General features: G+C 40.2%; 1 protein-coding gene and 1 long non-coding RNA gene across 11 annotated transcripts in view; one reads left to right on the top strand and one right to left on the bottom strand.

The window, feature by feature from the left end:
• MAGI1 (membrane associated guanylate kinase, WW and PDZ domain containing 1) overlaps positions 1 to 12403 on the bottom strand; it is a 680972-nt gene that overhangs the window by 548583 nt on the left and 119986 nt on the right. The gene's annotated exons all lie outside the window — the stretch shown is intronic.
• Positions 1 to 12403, top strand: part of LOC112618396 — a 32066-nt gene that overhangs the window by 12347 nt on the left and 7316 nt on the right. Inside the window, exon 2 of the long non-coding RNA XR_003118073.1 lies at positions 8683 to 8773. This is a non-coding gene — a long non-coding RNA (uncharacterized LOC112618396). The remainder of the gene's footprint in view (positions 1 to 8682; positions 8774 to 12403) is intronic.

Genomic DNA, 12403 nt, shown 5'->3' with positions numbered 1-12403 from the left:
GACCCAACTTTTAATTATTAAACTCAACAGCCAGACAATTGTCCTGTGCAATTACATTTATTTTTCTTAGCCTGGGCAACATGGTGAGACTTCATCTCTACAAAATATTTTTTTGTCTAATTAGCTGGGTATGGTGGTGTACACCTCTAGTCCCAGCTACTTGGGAGGCTGAAGTAGGAGGATCGCTTCAGCCCAGGAGGTCAAGGCTGCAGGGAGCTATGATCATGCCACTGCACTCCATCCCGGGTGACAGAGTGAGACCTTGCCTAAAAATAAAAATAAGTAAATAAATAAATAATTCTTTTTCTTCTTCATTTTTTAGAGACAGGGTCTCATTCTGTTGCCCAGGTCAGTCTTGAACTCCTGGGCTCAAATGATCCTCCCACCTCAGCCTCCCAAGCAGCTAGGATTACACACTCAGCCAATTACTATTACATTTCTAAATTCTAAGTCTCAATTTCTATATTTACACCATCGTGCACAGGTGAACAAAAACAGACTTTGCACCTCAGCTCAGGTCTACAGAGCAAATTTAGAGTAGCACTACTCAGAAGTTACAGAAAAAGGACAAAATGTAGTCTAACAACTTAGCTGAGGACTGCACACTACTCAAATTATACTACACGGCAGTAAATGACTACATATCTAGACAGGAATGCACCACACAGATCAGAACAGACTTGTCATCTGACAGATTTTTGTGGTGCTTTCCGGATATAAGAAAGCGTTCTCCAAGTGTTTTTAAAATACAGAAATAATAGAGTTTCTGGGATGGTTTATGCAGAATTAAGACATTCTCTTATTAAAAACATAACCTTGCTTTTGCTCACTTGGTTTCTTTAACATCACTATATTTGAGCATGTGTTTTGCATTAGCTAATAATTCAGAAGTGTGTCATTCTTCTCCCTGAAAATATACTGTTACCATGAAGGCACATCTTGAAAATGGTAGCATCTAATAATAAAAACAATATATTACTCGAAATAGCACTAAACTAGGAAAGGGAGACTGATGGTCTGAAGTGAATTCAAGGATGGGAGACATCAATGTGGGTTGGAATAGCATGTAAAGGCTCCATGAAGAAGAAAGCACCAGGGCTGGGTGCTTAAAGAGAGGTTTAGGATGAGGCAGGTAGATGGGAGCAGGGAAGGAATTTCAGCCCAGTTTGAAGGGCAGCACGTCCACTGATCAGTTTAACACAGGGCCGAACCATAGCAAAGGCAAGATGCAATGGGTGGGCCTCTTTTCCCATGGGGTATCACCCTCCCTTTCTTCCAGGCCCATTCCTGCCCTCCACAAAAGTATCCACAAAAGTCAATGTTTTCATTAAACTCTCAAGGGAAATGCCAAAGACAAAGAAAAGTTTCAATAATCAAAAACAAAATCTATAGCCATCTTAGCTGGGCATGGTGGCTCATGCCTGGAATCCCAAGCACTTTGAGAGGCTGAGGCGGGCAGATCACTTGAGGTCAGGAGTTAGAGACCAGCCTGACCAACACAGTGGAACCTCATCTCTACTAAAAATACAAAAATTAGGTAGGCGTGCTGGTGGGCGCCTATAATCCCAGCTACTAGGGAGGCTGAGATAAGAGAATTGCTTGAACCCACAAGGCGGAGGTTGCAGTGAGCCAAGATCACGCCATTGCACTACAGCCTAGGCAACAGAGCAAGACTCTGTCTTTAAAAAAAAAAAAAAAAATCTACAGCCATCCTAGTAAGTTTCAGCAAAAAAAGAACTTGACAATGTACTTCTGGACCTGAACAGTGGTGGAGAAACGAGGTTTCCCTTTTGTCTCTAGCATTGATCCACAAATTCAGTGAGAAAAATCTTGCCTCTTGTTTACAAAAAAAAAAAAAAACTTCACTTGGTGAAGACTAAGGATTTGTAAAAAGAAATGGCTTGATGACAAAATTAACATGAATTCAACTCTACTGCCTAAGGAGAGCCCTTAATTAGATTTTTCAAATTGCTAAAAATATTACCGCTTAACTCCCTTTGGTTTCAAAAAATAGCAGGATGTATAATATTATTGAAAATAAACATTTTATTAATATATATGTTATTCCCATGGATCCTTCAGATAACCCTAGTGGGTGGATGAGATTATCCTTTTCACAGGCTGAGACCTGGTAAGGCTGAGTTATTTGCTCAAAGTTCTACAGCTTGTCAGTGACAAAACCAAGACTTAAACCCAGGTCTCTGTTGCCAAATCCTTGGAAGGTCACCACATGCAAAGTACTTACCCCTCCATACCCGCCTTCCTTGGAACTTACAACAACTCAGTCAGTCAAACTTTGGCTATGGAAATATAAGCAACTTTGGAAGTAAAATGGGCACATTAAAAGCAAATGCAGAGATTGGTTAAAAATCTAGGAATCCACTGCCCTCCAGAAAGACAAACCAGAAGACTTTACCTTTTTCAGGTTGAAGTCTTCAGTGGATCTGGTGTTATGGGATGCCCAGTCCTGAATTCTCATTCAGAACTGCCATTGCTCCCTCTAGGTAACTTCACTCTAACTTCCTGTGGGCTTGAGGCTATTCCTTCTCCACCTCAATGACCTTCTCAAGCATCGGATGATCTTTTCAAGCTTGTTCCTGCCTCAGAGTCTTGGTGCTTGTCATTGGCTTTTTAGGAAACATTCTTGTCCCCAGTATCCATTTGCCTGACTTGGCCCCATATTTGTGTCTCAACTCAAAATATCCCCTCTGCAAAGGAGCTAGCTAGGAATACCCTGTCATGTGTTATCCCGACTCCAACACTCTCTGTCAAATCCCTCTGTTGTACTTTCTCTCTAGTGCTTATGATTATCTGAAATTCTTATGATTCATGGGGCATGCAAACACCACACGAGCACAACTCAAAAAGAGAGAATCAAAGTTAACACAAGAAATACACCAAATGCCACTCATAAACAAACATGCCCTGAAGGAAAAGTTCTTACACATGAATTCAAAATAACAGAAGACATCAAATATTGAACATTTTGCTAGCTCACATACACCACACAATAAGAAACACTCAAAAGTATTATATGCAGAAAATGTCCATGAAACAACAAAATACCAACCTCTTTTTCCTGGTGTTGAAAACTCTTCTTTCTGACAATACTGTCCACAATATCCCTTCATATTCCTTTTTTTTTTTTTTTTTGAGACAGAGTCTTACTCTGTCACCCAGGCTGGAGTGCAGTGGCGCGATCTCAGCTCACTGCAACCTCCACCTCCCAGGTTCAAGCTCTGCTGGGAGTACAGGCACCCACCATCATGCCTGGCTAATTTTTTGTATTTTTAGTAGAGATGGGGTTTCACCATCTTGACCAGGCTGGTCTTGAACTCCTGACCTTGTGATCCACCCGCCTTGGCCTCCCAAAGTGCTGGAATTAAGAGGCACGAGCCACTGCGCCCAGCCAATCCTTATTATTTCTAAATGAAACAACTTTTAATTCCTGCAAATTATCTTCTATATTTTTCTCTCTATGAAATAAGCAAGGTTGCAAAAATCAGCTACAGAAAAACTAATATCTGAGTTGTCCAATGTAAAGGACATTAGGACTCCCTGGCCGACTTCCCCTCCGGAACACGTGGATCAGTCTTTCCAACAGACTCCTGGGACAGCTCTCCAGCCTGCCTTATCATTAGAGGACTCTCTTGGTCATGAACCATAGTGACCACTCACAGTCTACATTTCCATCTATAACACAGTGGGGCAGACAATCAGAAGTCTGCTTACTCTCAGCAGGTTATGCTGACACGAATCAATTTTTTAATAAAAGTAGTAAATTTATGGTTCTAAAATATAGAGGATGACGTCTAGTTGTGATCAAATAACCCATTTTCTAGGGATGGCCTTTTATAATGCCAATTCCATGCACAACTGGGAATCAAATTAAGGTATGTCTATGACCAAGTAGAGTATTCTCATTACGAAAAGGCTTCGCTCACAGTGCCTCATGAAGCTACCCTCAAAATGTATTCAAGTATATAAATTCTCTCTTCCTGTAGTGACACCATCACTGAAGAGCTGATATCAACATTATTTCCATAGCCCACCTTTAAGGAGTTAACATAGTCTGGGCATGGTGGCTCACGCCTGTAATCTCAACACTTTGCAAGGCAGTGGCAGGAGGATCACTTGAGCCCAGGAGTTCAAGATCAGCCTGGGCAACAAAGTTGAGACCCCGTCTCTATTAAAAAAAAAAAAAAAAAAAAAGACTGTTTAATTAGCTAGGTGTTGTGGCACATGCCTGTAGTCCCAGTTACTTGGGAGGCCAAGGTGGGAGGACTCGCTTGAGCCTGAGAGGTTGAAGCTTCTGTGAGCCGTGATCACACCACTGCACTCCAATCTGGGTAACAACGCAAGACCCTGTCTCAAAAAAATAATAATTAGCCCAGTGTGGTGGTGGGCGCCTATAATCCCAACTACTCAGGAGGCTGATGCAGGAGGATCACTTGAGTTCAAAAGATCAAGGCTGCAGTGAGCTGTGATCATACCACCACAGTCCACCCTAAGTGACAGAGTGAGACCCTATATCCCCAAAAATTAAAAATAAAATAAAATAATTTAAAGTAACTGCTGCCCGCTTTATTTCAGGGATGTGGGGATTCCAAGCAAGATCATCAAACCCAGATAGTATCTACACCAGCAATCCCTAACCTTTTTGGCACCATGGACCGGTTTGGTGGAAGACAATATTTCCATGGGCCAGGGGTGGGGGATGGTTTTCAGATTAAACTGTCCCATTTCAGATCATCAGGCACTAGTTAGATTCTCATAAGAAGTGCACAACTAGATCCCTCACATGTGCAGTTCACAACAGGGTTCACATTCCAATGAGAATCTAACGCCACCACTGATCTGACAGGAGGCGGGGCTCAGGCAGTAATGCTCACTTGCCCACTGCTCACCTTCTGCTGTGCAGCCCAGTTCCTCACAGGCCACAGACCAGCATCGGTCCACGACCTGGGGGTTGGGGACCCCTGATCTAGCTCATAACCTTCTGTCTGTGTTTGGATAATATTATCTTAAATAACTGAATATAAAACAATAAACATGTTTAGGTATTCGGGGCTGCCAAAGTGAAGAGTTACAGAGGACTTTTGTTAAGAGAGAGATATAACCGAGAACTCAAATTTGGAAAAAGATCTTTTATCCCCCCATGAAAAAGTATACCAGTTATCACAATGAAAATACATTTAAAAATGAGGATAAATACAATGCCATACTGTTGACAATACACAAGTCTTTCAAATGCATATTCCAGAGGAAAAACAAGCACCCTTGTAAATCAATCAGTGAAAACCAACCAATAAAGTATGCCACCACTGCAAGTGGCTTTCCTGTTTACATACTAATCTACTAATCGAAGTGGTTGCCGGGGCAGCACCAATGCAAACACTGATATGACGGAGGACGTGGAGGCATGAGATAGCTGGGAAAGTGATCATCTAATCTGAGAAAAGAGTCACTACTGCTTATTAAAGAACTACTTATTTAAAATATCCTGCAGTAGAAACGAGTGCCCCTCAACCTCCATCAAAACTCTACAGTGGCTTCCCGTCACTGTCAGGTCATAATCCCAAAATACCTCTTTCATTTTACTTCCCGACATAAAGGTCCTGACCTAGTAGTTAAATCTCTGCTCATCACCTATCCAACACAGTACATGGATGTCTACCTTCAGGCCTCTTTCGGACATGGTGGACTTTTGCTATCCAACATCTATGTTCCCCATTTCTGATAGAAGCAATCCAGTTTTGTCAAATGAAAATAGCTTATCTCCCTAGGCTGGTTTAGACATTTTACTCAAACTGGGACATTTGAACATTTGTCCATGGAATTTGAATTTCAAGCAGAAAAAGACTGAAAAGGGTTGGAGTTGGCTCATCCTCTGGGGGACGCTCTACAGAGATGTGGCTTCAGCTCCCTCCACCAGCAGCCCCAGAGCTGCCCAGTGTCCACCTTTCTGATCCCATTTTTCAGGTGTTTCTCAGATCCTGTAAACTACTCCACATATCTATCGTTTGTTTACAACAAATTTATTTTCCGCTTAGGGTGGAATTCAGGGTAGAGTTTGTTTTTTTTTTTTTTTTTTTTTTTTTTTTTTTTTTTTTTTTTTTTTTGCACTTAGGACCAAAGCATATCCTAACTTGCATGCTCATTAAAGTCATTCTTAAACCTTTGGATCAAAACTCAACACCCCTGATTAGTTTTAAGCCTTTCAAAGCCACACCCCAACAGCATAACCACTCTCTCTTCAAAAGTTTTATGTAAGTCTATTATATATTCTTACTGTTTTCATTTACCCCATTCTCCAAACAAATTACCAAATCATATTTTATAGCCCATTGGATTATTTCCTAGCATCAAACTTGGCACCTAGAAGGTGATACAAATTTTTTTATCTATTATTAATGTTTCTGTGTAAGGCACTGTGCTTAGTGGCTTCCCATTCATTACTGCATTTAATTCCTCAATATAGGTGGGGTTATCCCATTTGGAGGATAACCACACTAGGCAAAGAGATTAACTTGCCCAAGGGCATTTACAGCTACTAAATGGACAAACTGAGATTTAAATCCAAGTGTGCCCTTGAAAGCCTAAATTCTCAATCACTGATGATAGAATCTGAAAGGGAAAAGGTAGGTGTGAAAATAATTCTATCTTAAACATATTTATTCTGTCATCTCTCTAGTCTAGATATGAAACTCTGCCCACTGACATGTTCATGAACCCAATCTTGAAAGCTATTTAAGTTTAAATGAAACAATGCATTACTTCAGGTAAATGGAAAACAAAGAAAACTCTGATCTCAAAAAAAAAAAAAAAAAAAGAGTTCTGCTTCCTAAATCATACACATCGTGTTCTCAGACTGTAGAATTTCTCTCTAATCTGCTCTGACAAAACCAAGTCAGGGACTGGGGAGACTTGAACAGCAGGCTGAAAAACTGGAAGAGCCCAGTCTGGGATTAAAAACTAGCTACAAGGGATAATTCACATATGGATCATTACGATTCGGGGATGGTTAAAAGCAGCTCACATCTGGTTTTATTTGGGCTCCCTGCTTCGTCTAATAAACAAGTACATGTTTAGTTTAAACAAACAAAAACAGGTAACAAAAAAGTGTTTTTCAGGTCACACACAAAGCAGAATTAGTTTGGAAAATGAAGACCAGAACCTGGAAAATCAATTTAATTTAAGTACCTCACCAAGAGACCCTGACCAAGTGACTTAATCTCTTAGGACCAGTTTCCTTAATCAAACAGGGAAATAAGGATTTTTTTTTAGTTACCTTAGAAGATTATTATGAGAATCAAAAGAAAGCATGAACGTGGAAAATTGTATCAACTCTGACAAGACATTAGCAAATATCCCCAGAGGAGGTCAAGCAGGCCTACCTGAGTCTACAAGTGGACAAGTTTGTCAAATACACTATAAATGGCTACACTAGGGACAAGTCACGAAAGAAAACCAGACACAGCACCTATACCAGCAAACAACCTATCAGACATCATGAAGAATAAAGTAAACTTTTATCTAGTCTGATCTCCTTAAATACTACCAAGCCATGAAGGGCTGGGCGCGGTGGCTCACGCCTACAATCCCAGCACTTTGGGAGGCGAGGCAGGCGGATCACTTGAAGTCAGGAGTTCGAGACCAGCCTGGCCAATGGTGAAACCCCGTCTCTACTACAAAAATTAGCCAGGCATGGTGGTGCACGCCTGTAATCCCAGATACTCAGGAGGCTGAGGCACAGGAGGCAGAGGTTGAACCCAGGAGGCAGAGGTTGCAGTGAGCAGAGATTGTGCCACTGAACTCCAGCCTGGGCAACAGAGCAAGACTCTGTCTCAAAAAAACAAACAAACAAAAAATGATAAATAAACATTTCCAAGCCATGAAGTTCAATTCTTTGAGAACCATTTTCATATTTGGCAAACTTGTATTTAGATGGAATTGGGATTATTCCTCCTCCCCAACCCCCCAAAATATCTAAAACATGGTTCAATGCTTCCAGGTAATTTCTACCTAAATTCTGACCTACATTTGGGAAAGGCAACCCCAAAGTATGGCCTGTAGAAAGCTAATAGGTATAGGTTGTTCTGGAAGATGGGGAGGTGATATTCAGAAAGCAGAGATTTCAGAAAGGGTTCTATTAGTTCACTAATTAGGAAAATGCTGCGTTGGGCAAAACAGGTTCCTTAAATAAAATACTGCTTGGAGCATTTACCATGAGATGTCTTTCAAATCCCTAACAAAGTATTGGAATAAAAAGCATTTCGCAAACTGATTTGCAAAGAGCATCCTTCAGGCAGGTGTTCCATGGAAAACAAACTGAAAACACAGCAGAAGAACGGTTAACGGAGGAAATACATGGAGGAGAAATTCCTTCAGAACATACTGTACTTTTTGAAGGCGATGTGAATAGAGTACCAGGGAGGATTTCTACCACTGACTGTGTGTTCCAAGGTCTTTATCTTCAATTCAAGGGGCCCTAACACTCCTGAATATTCTTGGTAATTTAGAAAACACTCACATGGACCCAGAAAACAATTGCTTTAAAGCCAGAGAGTCCATTAGAAAAGACAAAGGGAGGCAAAGAGGGAAGAAAAGAGGATCTTAGACCCTCCTTTCTCCCCCTAATGCTTATTAACAACTAATTGGCTTTCATGTTTTCTCCATTAGATTTAGCTTCATGATCAAAATCACCTCAGGGCATATTATAATCAACCAAACATCAGCCTTCAGGAGATGCACCATATGACGACATCCACAGGTCAGCACACATATTCAGCCAGCATAAACCCGGCAGGGACTTCTACCAACAGAGGGCCTTCTATGAAAAGCCTGGGAAAAAAGTCAACTCTCCGTTGCACATTGAGCACCGTAAATCCAGCAACATTTATTTGAGAGCAAAGATCGATTTGTTAACTAATTAATCTGAACCCACAAATGAACACATTCTAACTGAGATACTTCGTGGTTTCATGGTTTCTGCTATCACAAATTCAAATGCCATCAGGGGCCATGCAGATAACCTCAACTAGTGAAGCAGACAATGCCAGAGAAAGTAGAGAATTATGGAGGCTAAGGGAGGACCTGAGAAGAGACCTCAAGGCATTCATGCTCAATTCAATTAAAACATAGTGCTGACTTTAGCTACCCTCAGACAAAACAAAACAGGTGCAGTCCAAATTCAGCCCACAGGCTACCAGTTTGAGAGCTCTGGGAGGGCCACCATCCTTAAGAGTATTTGGGTCTAATGTTCGATAAATGCCTAATGAGCATATTAAATTTACAAATCATAAAGTTGAGAACAGTGTCAACCCAAATGTGTCAAATAAATTTGCTTACGGTGGATGGATATTTGCAGGATATATGTATATATACAAAGGGTTTCAGCACTGTACAACTGAGTTCAATGCCTTAGGGTAACCTGCTGCATGACCTGGGGTGAGGTATGTTATCTTTCTGGGCATCGACTTCCCCATTTATAAAATGAAGATAATAGCACCCCCTTGGGGTAGTAGTGAAAGTTACACAGGAATAAATTTGTAAAGCTCTCAGCATGTAGTAAGCACTCAATAAATGATAGTTGATAATTTTTTTACAAAGCATATTTAGGTTAGTATTATAATGCACATTTAGAACAATTCATGTGAGGACAAAGCCTCTCTTAGGAAAACTGTGTGGTAAATGATGTTGATCAGTCCCTTGCAAGAAACTGCTAATCATATGACCAGTCTCACCTAGCCTCCTGCCAGACAGAGGTCATGAAAGGATGCTGGTGCCATCTCATGGTAATGCTCAGAGCCCGGAGGAGATACAAATGCTAGTACTGTTCACATTTGAACAGCAGCTTGTACACATTTAGCATTAATTCTGTTAAATATTTTTAAACACTCAATTCAGAAGCGTAAATCCAACCACCAACGGGATGCTAACACATCGCTCCATGCCAAACACCTTGCAATGTGCACAGTCATTTGCCCTCTAAAATTCACACCCGTTCAAGTTACTCTTCTCACCCTGTCTTTCAGCAGATGATCTGCACACTTGCCCCTTTTTAGACACTGGCTGCTTTCTCCTACAGAAAATTTAAATTCCAACTTGTTTGGGCCTTTTTTTTTTTTTAATCCCTGAAGAGACTGGGACTGGGAAGAGGAAAAATGATGAAGTAATAACACACAGGTGCTTCCTACCTAATTAAAAGTTTACAGCTGCACTGGTAGTGAATCATCCCTATGGGTTATCCACGTGTATCCTTCAAGTGGCACGTAGTTCCATCAAGAGCCATATTCCATATGCTTTCCCGAAAACTGCCTGCTCTTTGCTTGCTAAAATGATGACTATCAGGTAACGAATGGCATTTTACACTTCCTGGCTTTCCTCTCTATGGACAAACCAGTTCATTTGTATTTCCTTATTTCTAAAAATAAATAACCCTGGAAAAAGGACTCAGAACTCAGTAAATCAAGTTTCAATTTATGTTGAAAAAGCAAAATGCAAATTTGTGTATATATTATTTCTCTGTAAGAAATACGTATACATTTATATTATACACATATAAAATGTGAATATATTTATATAACATGTATATGTTTATATACATATTTATAATATTCTATATACAGTATATTATATATAGTCATGTATTTCTTTCTTTTCTTTGAGACAGAGTCTTGCTCTGTTGCTCAGGCTGGAGTGCAGTGGCACGTTCTCAGCTCACTGCAACCTTTGCCTCCTGGGTTGACATAATTCTCGTGCTTCAGCCTCCCAAGAAGCTGGGATTGCAGGCACATGCCACCACACCCAGCCAGTTCTTTTGTATTTTTAGTAGAGACGGGGTTTCACCATCATAGCCAGGCTGGTCTCCAATTTCTGGCCTCAAGTGATCTGCCCGTGTCAGCCACTGTATTAGTCTGTTCTCACACTGCTTGATAAAGACATACCCAAGACTGGATAATTTATAAAGAAAAAGAGATTTAATGGACTCACAGCTCCATGTGGCTGGGGAGGTCTTACAGTGATGGCAGAAGGCAAAAGGCACACCTTACATGGTGGCAGGCAAGAGAGAAAATGAGAGCCAAGCAAAAGAGGAAACTCCTTATAAAATCATCAGATATCGTGAGACTTTTTCACTACCACAAGAATAGAATGGGAAAAACCACTCCATGATTCAATTATCTCCCACCAGTTCCCTCCCACAACACATGGGAATTATGGGAGCTACAATTAAAAATGAGATTTGGGTGGGGACACAGCCAAACCACAATCACCTCCCAAAGTGCTGAGATTACAGATGTGAGCTACTGCACCCGGCCTATACACATTAATTTCTTACTTAAGTATATATATCATACACACACACACACACACACACACACACACCCTGCCACTACCTCCAGAGAAACCAAATAATGAAATAATGAGGATAGGAGAAGACAGTTGTCAGGGATAAGATCTACTGTTCTCACTGTATACTTTTTAAAATCTTGGATAATTGTACACATAATATATTAATGGTCCAAAAAAGTTATCTTTGACTTCTTTAAAAATTTGTCTGGACAAATCTTTCTTGTTTTCTTATATTTTAAATTTAAGGCGTTTCTTATATTTTAAATTTATAATGTCAAAGGTAATTGAAATAATCTGTTTTTATTTCTTAAGCCTATCCTTAGACATTTCCACCTTCTTACATATAAAGAGAAAAACATCTAGAAAGATACATATCATACTATTAACTCTTAAGGAAGAGGAGTTATGTGGGTTTACAGGGTTTCCTTTCTCCTCTATCCTTCTGCATCACTAGTAGCACTTTTGAAATTGAAAAATAAAACCAACAATGAGATACCACTACACACCTATTAGTATAGCTAAAATCCTGAACACTGACACCACCAAATGCTGACAAGGATGTGGAGCAACAGGAAGTCTCACTCATTGCTGGTGGGAATGCAAAATTATATTGCCACCTTGGAAGACAGTTTGGCAGTTTCTTACAAAACTAAACATAATCCTACCACACAATCTAGCTAGCAATCATGCTCCTTGGTATTCAGCAAAGGAGTTGAAAACTTATGTCCACACAAAAACCTGCATACGAAAATTTATAAAAGCTTTATGTGCAATTACCAAGTCGTCCTTCAGTAAATGAATGGATAAAAGAACTATGGTACATCTAGACAAGGGAATATTATTCAACACTAAAAAGAAACACACCATCAAGCCATGAAAACACATGGAGGAAACTTACAAATGCATATTGCTAAGTGAAAGAAGCCAATGTGAAAAGCCTACATATTATATGATTCCAATTATCTGACATTCTGGAAAAGGCAAAACGATGGAGAGAGTAAAAAGATCAGAAGTTAGGGGGCAGGGAGATAAATAAGCAGAGCACCGA

Source organism: Theropithecus gelada, chromosome 2 (genome assembly GCF_003255815.1).
Source record: "Theropithecus gelada isolate Dixy chromosome 2, Tgel_1.0, whole genome shotgun sequence".
Taxonomy (NCBI): Eukaryota; Metazoa; Chordata; class Mammalia; order Primates; family Cercopithecidae; genus Theropithecus; species Theropithecus gelada.
Note: the sequence above shows the minus strand (reverse complement) of the source record. Positions and strands in the feature narration are given on the sequence as shown.